We start from the raw sequence: 15,723 nt of genomic DNA on the forward strand, positions 1-15,723 counted from the left end.
TGAAGTCTGCCCGAATATACCAGACATTTGCAATATTAAGAAAAAAATGTGCTACTTTGATAAAAATCACACAGCAATTACATGTTTCTGGTTAAAAAGAAACGTTCCTAATTTCCATCAACATCTATGTCTGAATCTCAAAACTAAATTCATGTGAATTCTTTACATGGTTCCAATGTCATTGCAATTGTTCAGCATCATATAGATCAGTGGTTCTCAAACCTATTTGATTGTGCTTCCCCCCTGCCCCGCCTTGCGTTTGTATTAGTTTACACACACACACCCCGGTGCCCGGCCAGCAGCCGCTGTTCTCTGGCCACCCAGCTCTGAATGTGTGAGGTAAGGGTTTTTTCCCCTAAAGCTTCTCACACCCCCACCAGAATACCTTCCGTGCCCCCCCAGGGGGGCGCGTCCCCCAGTTTAGGAACCTCTGGTATAGCTGGAAGCAGAGGGAAATCCAGTTCTTCAATATTCTGGAGTATTCTACACAATCCATAAAAGGGATACCAAATGTATATTAAAACTAGGTTCTAATTGTGCCATGTCAAACGGTTACTTTAATATTTCAGGTGCTCACCTACCATGATGATGGGTAGGGCCCTACCAAATTCATGGTCCATTTTGGTCAATTTCACAGTTTTAGGATTTTAAAAGTAGTAAATTTAATGATTTCAGCTATTTAAATCTGAAATTTCACGGTGTTGTAATTGAAGGGGTCTGACCCAAAAAGGAGTTGTGTGTGTGGGGGATCAAAAGAGTATTGTAGGGGGGGTTGCGGTACTGCTACCCTTACTGCTGTGCTGCTGCTGGTGGTGGCACTGCCTTCAGAGCTGGGCAGCAGGAGAGCGGCAGCTGCTGGCCTGGAGCCCAGCTCTGAAGGCGGAGCCGCTGCCAGCAGCAGCACAGCAGTAAGAATGGTATGGTATTGTATGGTATCGCCACCCTTACTTCTGCGCTGCTGCCTGCAGAGCTGGGCCCTCAGTCAGCAGCCATCACTCTCTGGTTGCCCAGCTCTGAAGGCAGAAGTAAGGGTGGCATGGCATGGTATGGTATTGCCACCCTTACTTCTGCGCTGCTGCTGGCTGGGTGCTGCCTTTAGAGCTGGACTCGCGGCCGCCCAGCTCTGAAGGCAGTGCAGAAGTAAGGGTGGCAATACTGCGATGCTCCTAAAAATAACCTTGTGACCCCTCTGCAACTCCCTTTTGAGTCAGGAGCCCCAATTTGAGAATCATAGAAGATTAGGGTTGGAAGAGACCTCAGGAGGTCATCAAGTCCAACCCCCTGCTCAAAGCAGGACCAACCCCAGCTAACTCATCCCAGCCAGGGCTTTGTCAAGCTGGGCCTTAAAAACCTTTAAGGATGGAGATTCCACCACCTCCCTAGGTAACCCATTCCAGTGCTTCACCACCCTCCTAGTGAAATAGTGTTTCCTAATATCCAACCTAGACCTCCCCCATTGCAACTTGAGACCATTGCTCCTTGTTCTGTCATCTGCCCCACTGAGAACAGCCGAGCTCCATCCTCTTTGGAACCCCCCTTCAGGTAGTTGAAGGCTGCTATCAAATTCCCCCCTCACTCACACTGGTCTCCCTCATGAAATCTGTATAGTAGGGTAAAAGCACACAAAAGACCAGATTTCAAGGGGGGAGACCAGATTTCATGGTCTGTGATGCATTTTTCATGGCCATGGATTTGGTAGGGCCCTAATGATGGGCATGTTATAGAAGCCTGTATAGAATAGGATAAAGCAGTAAACACTATAATATTGCCTAAAGAGAACATACCAGTTCTCCCTTTTTCCAATTAACAAGGAAAGATAATCTTCATTGTAAAGATGCCTACAAATTTCCTGACATGAAGGCAGTTTCCTGAATCTTTATTATGATTTATCGTTTAGATTACAGCAGTGCCCAAAGGTCGCTGGGCTAGGTGTTATACCGGGCCATAGGAAGACAAGGTCTATGCCTTGAAGAAATCTAAATGGGTTTCCATGCATCACTGCTCGTTCCAGCAGAACTCTATAAGCTCCTAGGACTCTACAGATGCATTTTAGCTTCATGGTTTTATTTGCTGAAATACTTTGTGACTCATGTTTATAAGGAAAACAGTATCAACCCCATTCATCTTTATTCACTCCTTTGCAATGCAGATGCGTTTGTAACTTGTACAAACACTACGCTGCGTCAAAGCGAATGACATTAGAGGGTGCTGTTCATTTATGTTTGCTGCAGCAATGAGATTGCGAAAATATCCCTAGTTCGGGTGGGACAAACTAACATATTCTTTTTGTTTATAGTAAGAGTGCCCTTCATTTATTCATGATGGACCTGAAAACCTAGCCCTCTTGGGTGCCATCCCCCCGTCAGACATTTAACTACTTGGACTGTAGCCATTTAGCTGGTACTTAGAGAGCTGAATGACCTAATTTGTACAGTACCTGCAGAAATTTGTGGATGCAAAAACTGTACCTGCAGTTATTTTCTTCTGAAAAATTGCCAGCAGGAAAAAGAGTGGACTAGAAAAGACTTGGCTTCAAATCAGACCCAATGTAAATAAACAAGATAAATAATATGTAAACAGCAATAGTGAAACACAATGGTCCAGATTCGGATTTCAGTTGTATTAGTGCCAATCTGCTGTATCTCGACTGCAGTCAATGGTGTTACTGAGGATTCACACCAACAAATCTGAGCTCAAACTCTGGACCAATGAGCCAAATCCTGAGTAAGGGTCTTACTTTTACTCATTGCTTACCCTGTCCTAGTTCTGGTACACCCCCATTGTATACGAACAAAGTGAAAACCCAGTTTGACGGTGCAAACATATCTAAATAGGAAACATATATGTGGCTTACATTTATGAAGCTTCCTACAGCATGTCCCAAATTAGCTCCAAATGCAGTCATCCTTTCTGTGCTGGGAGGGATTCTGAGTTGTGGGGAAAGGGAAATCTGCTGTCGAGGCAGCATATTCATGGATGGACTCCTTCCAATTACTTGGGTAGGAGTTGGGTCATCCCCAGACTCCCAAGCAGGGTGCAAAGCGGAACAATTTCCCTCACATTGGCTTGCAAAGTAATTAATAATAAAACAGATGTCTTCAGAATTTGCAGAGGAAATTTCAGTGGGTGAAGGTAGGGTGGTCTCTTAGCAAAGGCACTGGCTGGGGAGGCCTGGATTCTGTGCTTAGCTCCGCTGCTGGCTCACATTATGATGTTGGTCAAATTACTGAGCATGTGTGGGCCTTACTTTCACATGGATAAAGTGAGAGTAATGACAGTCGGTGCCTTTTGTAAAATGCTGGTCTAGCCCACTGGTGAGAGTGCATTACAGGTCCCCTCTCTGTGTGTTTGTGACAGCCTGGCTCTTTAGCTCAACCTTTGCCTGGCTGCACCAAGGGTCGCACTGATACAGTTACACCGACAGCTGTAACGCGGGCAAATCCCCGGTTTAGATGAGGGCTGGTCAAATGTATGCAAATTTGTATAGATTGATACAAATTGAAGATCTGCTGGGTGTTTTTGCCTGCAGATGTTGGCAGGTATGCATTGTCTGCATACTAATATAACAGGCTCTCTCCAGTTCTTATAGTATTGTCGGGCTTTAGGAATATGAGTAAATTAAGCCTCAAAGTATTATCTCCATTTTACAGATGAAGAAACAGAGAGAGAGAGAGAGAGAGATCTGTGCAGCCTCAGGTTAGAATTGTGTTAAGATTTGCAAGATTCGTGGCTTAGCCTTTTTTTTTTTTTTTAGCAAAATTATTCTTTTATTGCCATTCTATGCTATCTTAAAAAACATAACATTTTGTTTGTAAAATAATCCCATATCCAGAGCCACAGACTCTGCTGAAAGGGAGCTAATCTGAATTACTCCTGCTGAGCCCTGACCTCCCTGCTCTGTGCTAGCTGCCTGAAGCTAATTTTCTGCAGAGATTCCTAGGGAGGCCAGAGCAGTGAAATAGCTGAAAAAATGATTGTGTTGTTTCATCTGTCTCTGGAAAAGTCAAGTATCATATTCCCAACAATGGCACTCAGGTATTACAGCCACGGGAGCCATATTAGCACCTGGATAGATGGATGAACAACTGCCTCCCAATGGGAATAGGTGGTATTGCACCCTGCAGTATGGAGCACATACTGTAGATATTGCAGTGTGGTGTGGTTGGCAGCTGGGGCATTATTGGTGGCGCATAGCCCCATCATCCTCTAATGACCATCTGCTTCTGGGGTCAGTATGCAGAAAACACAAGGAATCACATTGTCAAGCTATATATACTACAGAGATGACGTATTGGCGGAGCATGTGCGGGGTCACGTCCCCCCCCCTTTTGCTGCTTGGCTTGTACTGAGCATGCTCACATGGACTGAGCATGCTCAGTAACACTGCTGAAGCCAGCTGCCCTCACTCTGCCCCTTCACTATCGGCAGACGTGTCGTTTCGGATACACTGCAAACTATCTTGGGTGTTATCCCGTGGTAGCTATAGTTTTGATGGTCAGTATTACTGTACTAAATCAGACCATTTGGTTCATCCTGCCACTGACAGTGCCCCAACCTAATGCTTTTGAAGAAGGAGATTCCCTCTTCTCTGTCTAGTCAACTGTATAATGTTGAACATGAGTAAAAATTCCTTCCTTACCCCTCTAAATGATCATCTTATGCCCTGCAGCATGAGACATGATTGTCCTTATTTCAGCACTCCTAACTATTGCTATTGTTGGTTATTAAAATCACCCATCAGGAACTCAGAGATTAAAAAGAAATTGAAGATTTTGATATATTATTTCCAAATTTAGCGAAGTCTCAGGTCACAAGCGTTATGTTTTGAACAGAGAAAAACAAACTCAATTGCTAAGAACACAATTGTTTGACTTTTCCGGTGTCAAATGTAATAAAACTGTGGTTGATGCGCTAGCTAGCTTGCTGCTCCCTTTCCTTTGCAAACTGCAGCACTAAAGAGGTCTTGAGAACGTCAAATGTGCCACTACCTCACTAGCTCTTTACTTTAATCTGTAACAGGCAAGTCATTTCTTCAAGGCAACCTCCTCTCATCAGGCTTCTCTTCCCGGTGAGTGGGCTCCTATCTGTTTGACACGCACCTCAATTAACTTTTCCTCTTCAGTAGCACTTGTCTTTGCTATTAATAATGTGGACAGGGTGTGTTTTTCTGAGTTATTTTTATTTGGGACTTCTACAGTTGTCACTGCCAAAGGAAGCTGTGTGGTCTGAACTGCTAATCACTAGCCCAGGAGCCAGAGACTCTGGAGTTCTAATCTACAATGTGTTATTGACTTGTCTTGGACAAGTAACATCGGGCTAGATTCACAAAGGCACTTAGGTTGTTTGTATAGGGCCTAGCGCAATGGGGTCCTGGTCCATGAGTATATAGAAATAATAAGTCCAACATTTAGGTGCCGTGACATTCATACAGCCACCCCTCATCTGTCACCTAACCCCAGTGGGTGAGCATGAAGCCACCTCAGTCCTGACCCCACCCTACAGGTAGCGAGCTGCTTTGTTCACAGCTAACCCCTGTGGGATTCTCAATCTAGGTCTTGTCTCGCCCGTGGGGCCCAGTCTGGTAGGCAGGTGCTGAGCATGCCTAACCTGCACAAAGGCAGCCAGGAATTTGTGTGTGTCCCACCATAGGCCAGTGATTATGGCACTCACCAATGGGACAGACCCAGATTTAAATCCCTCCTCTGCCTGATTTGGAGCAGGGATTGAATTTGGGTGTCCCACATCCACATGCAGCGAGTGGCTGCATCAGCTGGCTCTAGACTCAGTCTCCCATTAATTAGCCTCTTAGAGTTGGTTGGGCAACTCCCACCTTTTCATGTTCTCGGTATGTATATATATCTCCTCACTATATGTTCCATTCTATGCATCCGATGAAGTGGGCTGTAGCCCACGAAAGCTTATGCTCAAATAAATTTGTTAGTCTCTAAGGTGCCACAAGTACTCCTGTTCTTTTTGCGGATACAGACTAACACGGCTGCTACTCTGAAAACAGTCTCCCATTGTTTCTCTCTGGCCCAATGCATATTTAATTATTTACTACAAAGTGGAACAGCTTCAACAGGAGAGACTGAGAGAGCCCCATGCCAGAATGTGCCTATGGACCAGAACAATGGGAGTCAGGCACCTGAATCCTTTTGTGGATCTGGGCCCCATGCCTTGCTCCTTTCCTCTGCATTTCACTGCTGACAAGCATAGGTGGCTCCCGATCAGCATGCTGGCTTCTGTGCCTCCCTTTCTTAGGTGCCTAACTCACTCTATTCAATGCATGGAGCTGCAGATTCCACTGGGTGGCAGGACTCCTAGGAGTTAGCGTGCCCAAGTTCCCTTCCTGATCATAGCCCTTCAGCCAAAACTTTAAAACTTGGGTGTCTAACGTTAGGCACCTGCAGCTTCCTTTGTCTTCGCTGTACTCAGCAGCTCTGAAAAGTAGGTCACTTTTCTTTAGGTGCCTACCTCTAGGCAGCCAAGTTTGAAAAGTTTGTGCTAAGTGACTTGTCCAAGGTCACACAGTGAGTCATTGTCAGAACAGGCTGGGAACTGGACACTGCTCCCTTGCTCCGATCACTCGATAAGGTAAGGTTTTCTTTGGAATGACATATGATTAAGGTCTAGTGCTTATTGTCCTTCTGTTGATCTTTAATATAGATCAGAAGAAAATATTCTGTCTCCTGGGAAGCACTGAAAGGGATTCTGTGAGATGGAGACCCCCAGGGAGTCTCCTTCCTTTGTAACTTCACATGTCCAGTAAAGTACTCGATAGATTTCTGTAATCTTATGACACGGGTTACTAACCACAAACACTCCCTCTCTCCCACCCACTGCTTAGTCCTGTCACCTGATCACTAAATCACAGCTCATTTATCCTAATGCATCTAGCTAGCCCAGCTGGTTAATTTCAGTGAGGAGAAAGGCATTCAGTAAAGGTGAAATTTACCCCCATGCACAGGCCTCCTGCTGGCTCTCTGCACAGAGGTGAATTTCACCCTTAATGATCAATATTGCAGAGCTGACAATCAGCAGGCTGGGTGGCGATTTGCTAACTAACCCATCTTTTTGGTAGTGGTGGATTTTTAATACTGAAAGCAAGGGACTGCCAGCACAGCTGGAGTGAGGCTAAATGAAGGTAGATGCTTTTCAGCCATCATCCTCTAGGGGGCGCTGGTGACTTTGGACTCGGTAAAGAATCACTTGAAGAGTGAGTTTCTTCTCGCAAAAATAACAGGAGTACTTGTGGCACCTTAGAGACTAACAAATTTATTAGAGCATAAGCTTTCGTGGGCTACAACCCACTTCTTCGGATGCATTCTGGGGGCTTGGTCTCTCCTGTCCTCAGGTCTCCATGAGGTCTGGGGCTTCTTACTGGATATTCTTCTTGCTGCTGTATTGAAGATTGGAGATGACCAAAATTAGAGAAACTAAAAGCAGTATGGGACTGAGGATGCTGAGCGGAGGCATATAAAGGTAGGCCATGTCTGGTCGGAGATCAGAGCACATGTAAATGGCAAGATAGCACACAGGAAGGCATAACCAAGGTGCTTGTGGGAAGGGATTGGTGGACCAACCTCTATCTATTGTTGTGATTTGGCTATGGTCATGTGTTTTCATTGCAGTTAGCAACAGGCAGAATAAGCTCATTCAGAAAGCATGGTGGCTGCGTCACTGTATGGCATAACTACGACATGGCTGAGGCATGCTGAGGTATGGACACAGAGTGTGTTAAGGAGAAAAACGTATAGTTGAACCTGAGTTAAATCTCCAGTGAAGACGCACACACAGAAAGCTGCTATTCAAAAACAAGAAAAAATCAGGCAAACCCCCAACCAGCCAGAGAAACATTTCCTTCTTTGCCTCAAATGTGCAGTATCTCCCTTGAAATTACATTGGCCAAGGCCTAGGATGATCACTACTAGTGACAGGTTGTACAATGCTGCTGGGCTATAAATGTGAGGTTTATATAATTGAAAAGGAGAGATTCCTAGTTTCCAATGGGATGCATAGCAGGTGCTTCTAAACCTGGCGTGTCCAAAGGTTACCAAACCTTTCAATAGCAAGAATATTATGTATGGAAAAATTATTATACATAAGTTTTAGAGGTTTATAAAATATTTTCGTAAATTTTTTTCTTCCTCTGAGACTTGTACCGTTGGACTCATGATATCAGGGCAGGTGGTGGGAATTGGGGACTAGTATGAATTGAACATTGAAAACTCTCTGAGATATTTCTAAAATATTGTCCCCCCAGAATACATGGCACTAGGATGAAATTTATTAATATTAGTTTGTGATGACCTGCATACGTCTTCCCCTCCCCCTCCATTTCCTCACTTCTCTCTCTTTCTCTCTTTCACCAATAAAACCTTTATACCACCCCATCATATATTGTGTGTGCCCCATGACAATGTTTTAGAGAAAAGTTTGATTACTACTATTTTTGATATCCCTCCACCTATAACTATGAGCATCATAGTCATCAATATCATCACACATAGTACTTGTATAGTGCTTTATATTTTAAAAGATTCTTACAAACATTGTCTAATATATATAAATACATGTAGACCATCAGACATTCAGAATTGCTTTGAGATCACCTTGCTTAAAAGATGATACATAATGTAAGATTTTTTATTACAATGATAATCTTGAACAAATAGTTCATTGAAAAACTCCACCTCCATTCCCTAAAGTAAGTGAGAATACTCTGAAAGACTATTTATTTTTGAGTTTACATGTTCAGATTACATCTCGCTATAATGCACTGCAATGGAACTCTGGTTGTTGGTTGGACACAAAGAAATGTCCCTTTCACAGAATTAATCTTGAAATCTTGCCAGGTTACTCCACCATCTGATTCTCCATCCTCCGAACCACAAAAGCTGAACAAAAAATGGCAGAGATAGGAAATGTTCCTAATTCTTTAATGTGGTTTCTGTTGCTTAGAGAAAGAAACCACTTCCTGGGTCTTTACATATTCAGTATGCAGTACCTGCTTAGCATCACTTGGATGGTATGCGGTTTTCAAACCTGAATTGTTGGTCATGGAATCGGAAAACAAAATGCGGGGAGAAGACGGATCAGCTTCCAGGGAAATTATTTTTGAAGGCACAAAACTATTTTCTCCTGACCACAGGCCAGACAAGAGGTACTGGTCAGATATTTAAGAAATGCTTTATTCGATGAAGGATAAATGTTCTCAATAGCTTTGCAGCTTTTCTCTCTATTTCACTGGATTTTCCCTCAGTTTCTTTCTGTCTGGTGGTATATAGAATTTCCAGCCCCCCAGGATACTTTTGGGAATTGGGTGAGGAAATGTTCTATTTTAGCAAGGAATCTCTTGCTATTTTGATTTGTTTCTTATGGTAGGAGACTCGGGGCCAAAGTAATTCCTGGTTTTGCTTACTCCATTACAGTTGATAGCATTACATCAGCTGTGAGTCTGACCCATTTTGTTACTTATATTATTGTCACAAAAGCCAGCTCCAGTCAGACAATGAAGTCCACTGACAATGCAACTGCTTTTATCGTCTCCCGCAATGGAATCATCCAGATTACTTCTGAAACACAGAGGAGGCCAAAACACTGAGTCTGGTGGTCTCTAAAACAGGGTAAGTGATGTTGGCATGTGAAAGAGAATTATCAAAGCCAGTTGGCAGCAGCAGGTAAGGATCATGAAGTACCTGATTGAGAAGAGGACACTATCTACTCTTTCCTGCCCTGAAAACCTGCCAGTGGAAGATGCAGCTGTATTATATGGAAGCTTAGGGCAAGAGTCTGCCTTGGGCTATTACCTGGAGTTTTCAAAATCCAAAGCAGTGGTAACTTAACTGTTTTTCTCCAGGCGGTGTCAGGAATAAATTAGTGGGGATGCAGCTCCTCCGTCTGATAAATGATTGATACAAACCGGAGTGCCTGTACCTAAAACGAGCCCACGAAAGCTTATGCTCTAATAAATTTGTTAGTCTCTAAGGTGCCACAAGTACTCCTGTTATTTTTGCGGATACAGACTAACACGGCTGCTACTCTGAAACGACTCTTTTATTAGGTCTCAAGCACACACACACATATGCTATAGCAATAGGCTTCTTCCCCCCCCCCGCACTTCTGACAGGGTTGGGGCGCTGGGAGCTTCCACCACTGCCCCATGGCTTCTGCCAGGGATGGGGTCACAGGGTGCAGGGGCTTCCCCCACTGCCCCAAGGCTGCTGCCGGAGAGTGGGGTCGGGGCATGGGGGCTCCTCTTGCCGGGGGCTCTGGGCTTCTGCTGCCCAGTGGCAGATTTTTTCCAGGGCCCCCCAGTTGCCTGGGGCCCCTGGGCATCATTGACTCTGACCTGGATGCACCAGCCTATGATAACAGGGGAGTGGAGTGCAGTGTCTGTGACCCACGCAGTCCTTGTTTTCTGTGCTCATCCCTCCAACGTGTGTGGAAATGCCTGTCTATTGCACAAGCGTGGGAACCAGGAACTTCTCTGTTCTGATTCTCACTCTGGTGCTAACTTCTCTTGTGGCCTTGGGCAAGGCACTTCACCTCTCCGAATCCGTTTGCGCAATGGGGATACTGCTATTTCCTTACCTAATGCACAGGGAAGGAGACTGATTAGCTAGCACTAGATTCTGCCACCCTTACTCTCGCTGACTTGTAATTTACTTCCAGGATAATCCCAGGGCTTCACTTGCCAAGCAGCCTCCCCTAGTTCCTTCTCCCTTTCTGGTGGGAGCATCTCAACAGCAGTCCCTGGTCTGCTGGGGCCGTGATTCGGAGCAGCCCTAAAATAGGCCATGTGAGAGGAGGAAGGCGCCTTACTCACAGTCCATGCTATGCAACAGTGTAAGGGTGGGGCAAAATCTGGTTCCAATTATTAATGATCAGAGCTGGCTCTGAATGCTTCTCACCGTTTAGATTTTCCCCCCCGCAGATAAGTTTCGCTGTGTCCTGACCAGCGTACCAACGTTCTTCAAAAATTCAAAATCGGGAAAAGAAACGTTCATGGAAAATGTTGAAACATTTCTGCAAAAAATTGTTTGGCATTCTCTGACCAGCTCTGGTGATAGCTATTGTTGTGGCAGCGGTAGGTATTGTGAGGTGGACACCGGCATACTGGGAACAATTCCTCTGCTTCTGTTTGCCATGAACAATGTTCCCGTCCTTTGTAGTTCATGGAATATAGTTAGGCAGCTGGTGTGCTGAGATCACTGCCTGTCATGCTGACCAGTGTTGTCTCCTTTGTACTCCCCGTCTGTCTAGATCCATCTGTTGTCTCTTGTTTTATGCACAGATTGTAAGTGCCTTGGGGTAGGTACTGTTTTGTGTTTTTACAGCGCCTAGCACTATGGGGTTCTGGGCTATGCCTAGGGCTCATAGGTGCTATGGTGCTACACTAATATAAAATAACCTAATAATCCTTCCCTTCTGTTATTCTTAAATTGTTGCGGTACTTGCCAGACTAATGACACCACTTAGCGCTAACAGGGATATTTTCTATGACGAACACAGTTACTATACAGTGGAATTTGAATAGCTGAGTACAATGCTGTGGGCTGTATGGGATAGTTTCACTCACTGGGGTGAATGACAATCTGTGATGAAAAATTCATGTCTTTTATCTCTTATTAAAATAAAATGGCTCTAGCTGTGCGGTCACAGGGGCAGAGACATGCAGTGGATAAAGTGACATGATTATTGTTGTTTTTCTTTGGAGCTTAGCAAACCAAAATCCTTTCATCAGCTGACTTTAAACACATTTTGGAGACAGCTTGCTTGTACCGAACCAACATAATAGAAGAGACAGTTTCTAAGAACACAAGAAGTGGCAGATTCAGATGTAGCAGCAGCTGCTGTGCGGTGTGTCCTACATAGCGCTGACCACATTAAAGCATGCAGTCAGGTGTGCAGTGCACACTGATATTGTAGGTAATAGCTGGCAAGGCATAACTGGTCATGTTGTAACCCCCAGGAGCCCTTCCCGGTGTAAGTCCTTCCAAGGTAAGAACTTCTGTAATGTACCTGAAAAAAATATTTTTATTCATTATTGTTTAGTTGCCTTTATAATAGTCTCATCTGTTGCACCAATGCAGCCATTAACTGTCACAAAACCCCCAGGCACGCGTGGTAGATGTCTGTGGTTAGATTGTGGTTCCTTTGTGATCACAGCAGAGCAAAATGGAGGATTTAAGAAAGTCAAGTGAATTCTAAACCCAGGAGACACTCGGCACAACGGTATCAACAAAACCCCGTGTTATTGAAGGAAAGGAGAACGGCTCTTCATACACTGAAACCCCACTTGAAAAAAAATGGATCAGTTATGTAACTTTCTTGGCTGGAGAACATAGCTGTTTGGGTTCAGTAGTTACTGGGTGAAGTGTATTTGAATAGGAAGCTGCTTAAAAGGTTGCACTCTAATGCAGATGTTAACAGTGAGCTCATTTGCTTTTATATCAATTATATCAACAGATCAGCACAGCTGACTGTCACACATTCCATATCTCTGGGAAATTATTCTGCCTTAACTCTTCTGAGGTCACTGTTAAGGTCTCCTTTTTCCCAGCGGAGGGAACTTTCCCTTAGGAACAGGTATTTGATGAGTTGTTTCCCTGCCCCAGAAGTGGGTGATGGCGTTTGTGCCCCAGCTGATTATTTGGTGGGTTTACCTTGGTGCACATGTTTTCTTTTATGGCTAAAATAGTAGGAAATGCTTTATAGACAAACATTCCTGATGTATCACTAATATCTTAGGAATCAGTGTATGAGCAGCAACAGTTTGGCCAAAGGGCTGATCCCAGAGTATTGTAGATTTCTTGCAAAAGTGGTACAAAGAAACGTGAGACAATCCAGTGAGAAATTACCAAAAGGGCTTATTTTCTGAACTCTTATTCTCTCTGTGTCGATTCATTTTTCAATAATCACCATGAGAAATTCAAACCGGGCTCAGTTTATATACTGTGGTTTGGTTCTTGCTGTTTCATTGAGATCTTTATAAAAGAAAGATTTAAAGCTCCTGTTAAACTGAACTGTGTAATGCTGCTGAAACCTGGTTATGCTACCAATGCACCATAATTAGGGCCCTACCAAATTCACGGCCATGCGTGTCACAGACCGTGAAATCTGGTCTCCCTCCATGATATCTGGTCTTTTTTGTGCTTTTACCCTATTCTATACAGATTTCATGGGAGAGACCAGCATTTCTCAAATTGGGGGTCCCTGACCCAAAAGGGAGTTGCAGGGGGGGGTCACAAAGTAATTTTAGGGGGGTTGCGGTATTGCCACCCTTACATCTGCACTGCCTTCAGAGCTGGGCAGCTGGAGAGTGGCAGCTGTTGGTCGGAGGCCAAGCACTGAAGGCAGCACCTCGCCAGCAGCAGCACAGAACTAAGGGTGGCAATACCATACCGTGCCATCCTTACTTCTGCGCTGCTGCTGACAGCGCCTCTGCCTTCAGAGCTGGGCTCCTGGCCAGCAGCCACCACTCTCCAGCTGCCCAGCTCTGAAGGCAGGACAACCACTTTCAGCAGCACAGAAGTAAGGGTAGCAGTACTGCAACCCCCCCTACAATACTCTTGCAACCTCTCCCCCCAACTCCTTTTGGGGTCAGGACCCCTATAATTACAACACCATGAAATTTCAGATTTAAAGAGCTGAAATCATGAAATTTAAGATTTTTAAAATCCTATGACCGTGAAATTGAGCAAAATGGACCATGAAATTTGGTAGGGCCCTACCCATAATGATAAAAAAGCTTTGTATTGACATTCAAACCAAAGCTTGTGTTTTAAATAAAGGCCAAATCCTGCTCCATTGGGAATCAATGGCAAATTCCTAATGACTTTCTTTGATAGGATGGTAACTAGGTTCTCTGTTTACATGCTTGTTTCCTTCTTAGAGGGCCCAGTCCTGCAGAGTGCTCAGAATCTCCAGGAGATGCCCAGCCCCTGGCAGGATCAGGCCCCAGATATTTCAATTTCTGAGTGATACTTGCAAATGATAAAGATGTTTTCCTTTTTGTGTCCAGGTCATTAATTGTTCATTAGATACAGCTAATTGGTCAAGCAAAGCGAGGTCTAATCATTCTCCATTTATAATAATAATCATTCTCCATTTGTTTGCACAGGATTCGCATGCTGTGTACATTGCACCTCCTAGTTTGATGGCTCTCAGGCCATTGCTTGGTTTTTCCCCTTCTTGCCTGGTGTGGGCACCCGTGGAGTCAGCATGTTTAAGGAGGAGGATTCCTTCTGACAAGACATTCACACAGTTAGTTTTGTATTTATGTTCTGTGACAGACCTGGTGGGGGTTGGGCGGAGGGACATTTGAGCAAAACAAAAGTACAGGGTCTGTCCGTCCGTGTTTGTGTCTGTAGGGTTGGCTATTGTTGATATATGGACAGTTCCCCATCTGGGATCACGTTAAGTGTACTGGATATTGTTGGTTTATGGCAGGTGTTTTTTAAAGGACGACATGAGTGATTTATTTACTGGAGTTTTCACTAAGAGACATGGGTGGTGCGTGGCTAGGGCTAAAGTGGGCACAGACCACCCAAATCTACATTGGGCGCATGGCCAGGTTGGCAAGCAGAGCCCCATGTTTGGTGGTGCCAGAGCTGGAATGGGGTCAGGGTGTCACTGGGGGTAGGCCCTGCCTGCGCACTGGATTCCCTGTAGATGGAACTAGATTTTCAGCCCATACAGGGAGGTGCTGGCTCCTGAGTGGTGCTACCAGGGAAGGATCTCTGGGACTGGATGAGGGTCCCGGGGGAAGGGGGAGATCCAGAGAGGATTGGGAAGGGGAGGAGACCTGGGGGAAGGATCTTGAGGAGATTGGGGGGAGGGGAGAAGATGTTGAGGGGATTGGGGGGAAAGCAGAGTCCTGGGGAGAGAAGGGTGACCTTGAAGGGTTTGGGGGAGTGGGCAGGAGTCCCAGGTGGAGAAGGGGAGATCCAGGTCCAGGAAGAGGGTGGGGGGGGGGTGTCACCTATGCATAGACCTGTGCATCAAGTGATGCTGTGGCGGGCTCCTCCCAATCTGCCAGCAGTGAGAACCAACGGACTAGAGCGGGGAGTCAGGCCCAGCCCCGTGGAACAGGAGCTGCTGCTGCAGGGTGAGCATGGGGTGGGCTCAGTCTCCCCAAGGAACATTTTCACCAGCTGCTTATGCTAAGAGAAGACCACCCCACCAGTTAGGGCCTGCTACTTTAATTGGGTCCAGCTTGAAGGATCCTGCTACGATAGGTTTGGGGAGCCCTTGTTAACGTTTGGGTGTCCATATGTACCCTGTGCATGTTGTTTTCTATAAACTGCAACTTTATTTTGTTGGAGGTTGCAAAATGGGTAAAGCCTTTCTGTCTGGTAAAATCTGTATTTTACCTATAATCTATATATTACATCCATGGCATACACACCAAGAAGTTAGATAGCAACATCAAGTACTCTTGCTGGAAGGCTGCAGTGTAACACAACTTCATTTCTTCCAATTCTGAACAATAACACACAAGAACCCCAAAACAGAGAGAGAAAAAGCAGGCTGCTCCCTAAGGCAGCAAGGCACAATTCACGCCACCTTGCTTTTAGCTGGCTCTTTCCAGCTGGACTCCCACACTTTGGTACAGAGCCCCAACACCTGCAAACAGTGATAGCTTCCAGTTCCCACAGGCCTCAATACACAACACTGTATATGCATCAACTTTGGCAGGAAGCCTGCCGTCTCGTTTCC

Source organism: Emys orbicularis, chromosome 5 (assembly GCF_028017835.1).
Source record: "Emys orbicularis isolate rEmyOrb1 chromosome 5, rEmyOrb1.hap1, whole genome shotgun sequence".
NCBI lineage: Eukaryota > Metazoa > Chordata > Testudines > Emydidae > Emys > Emys orbicularis.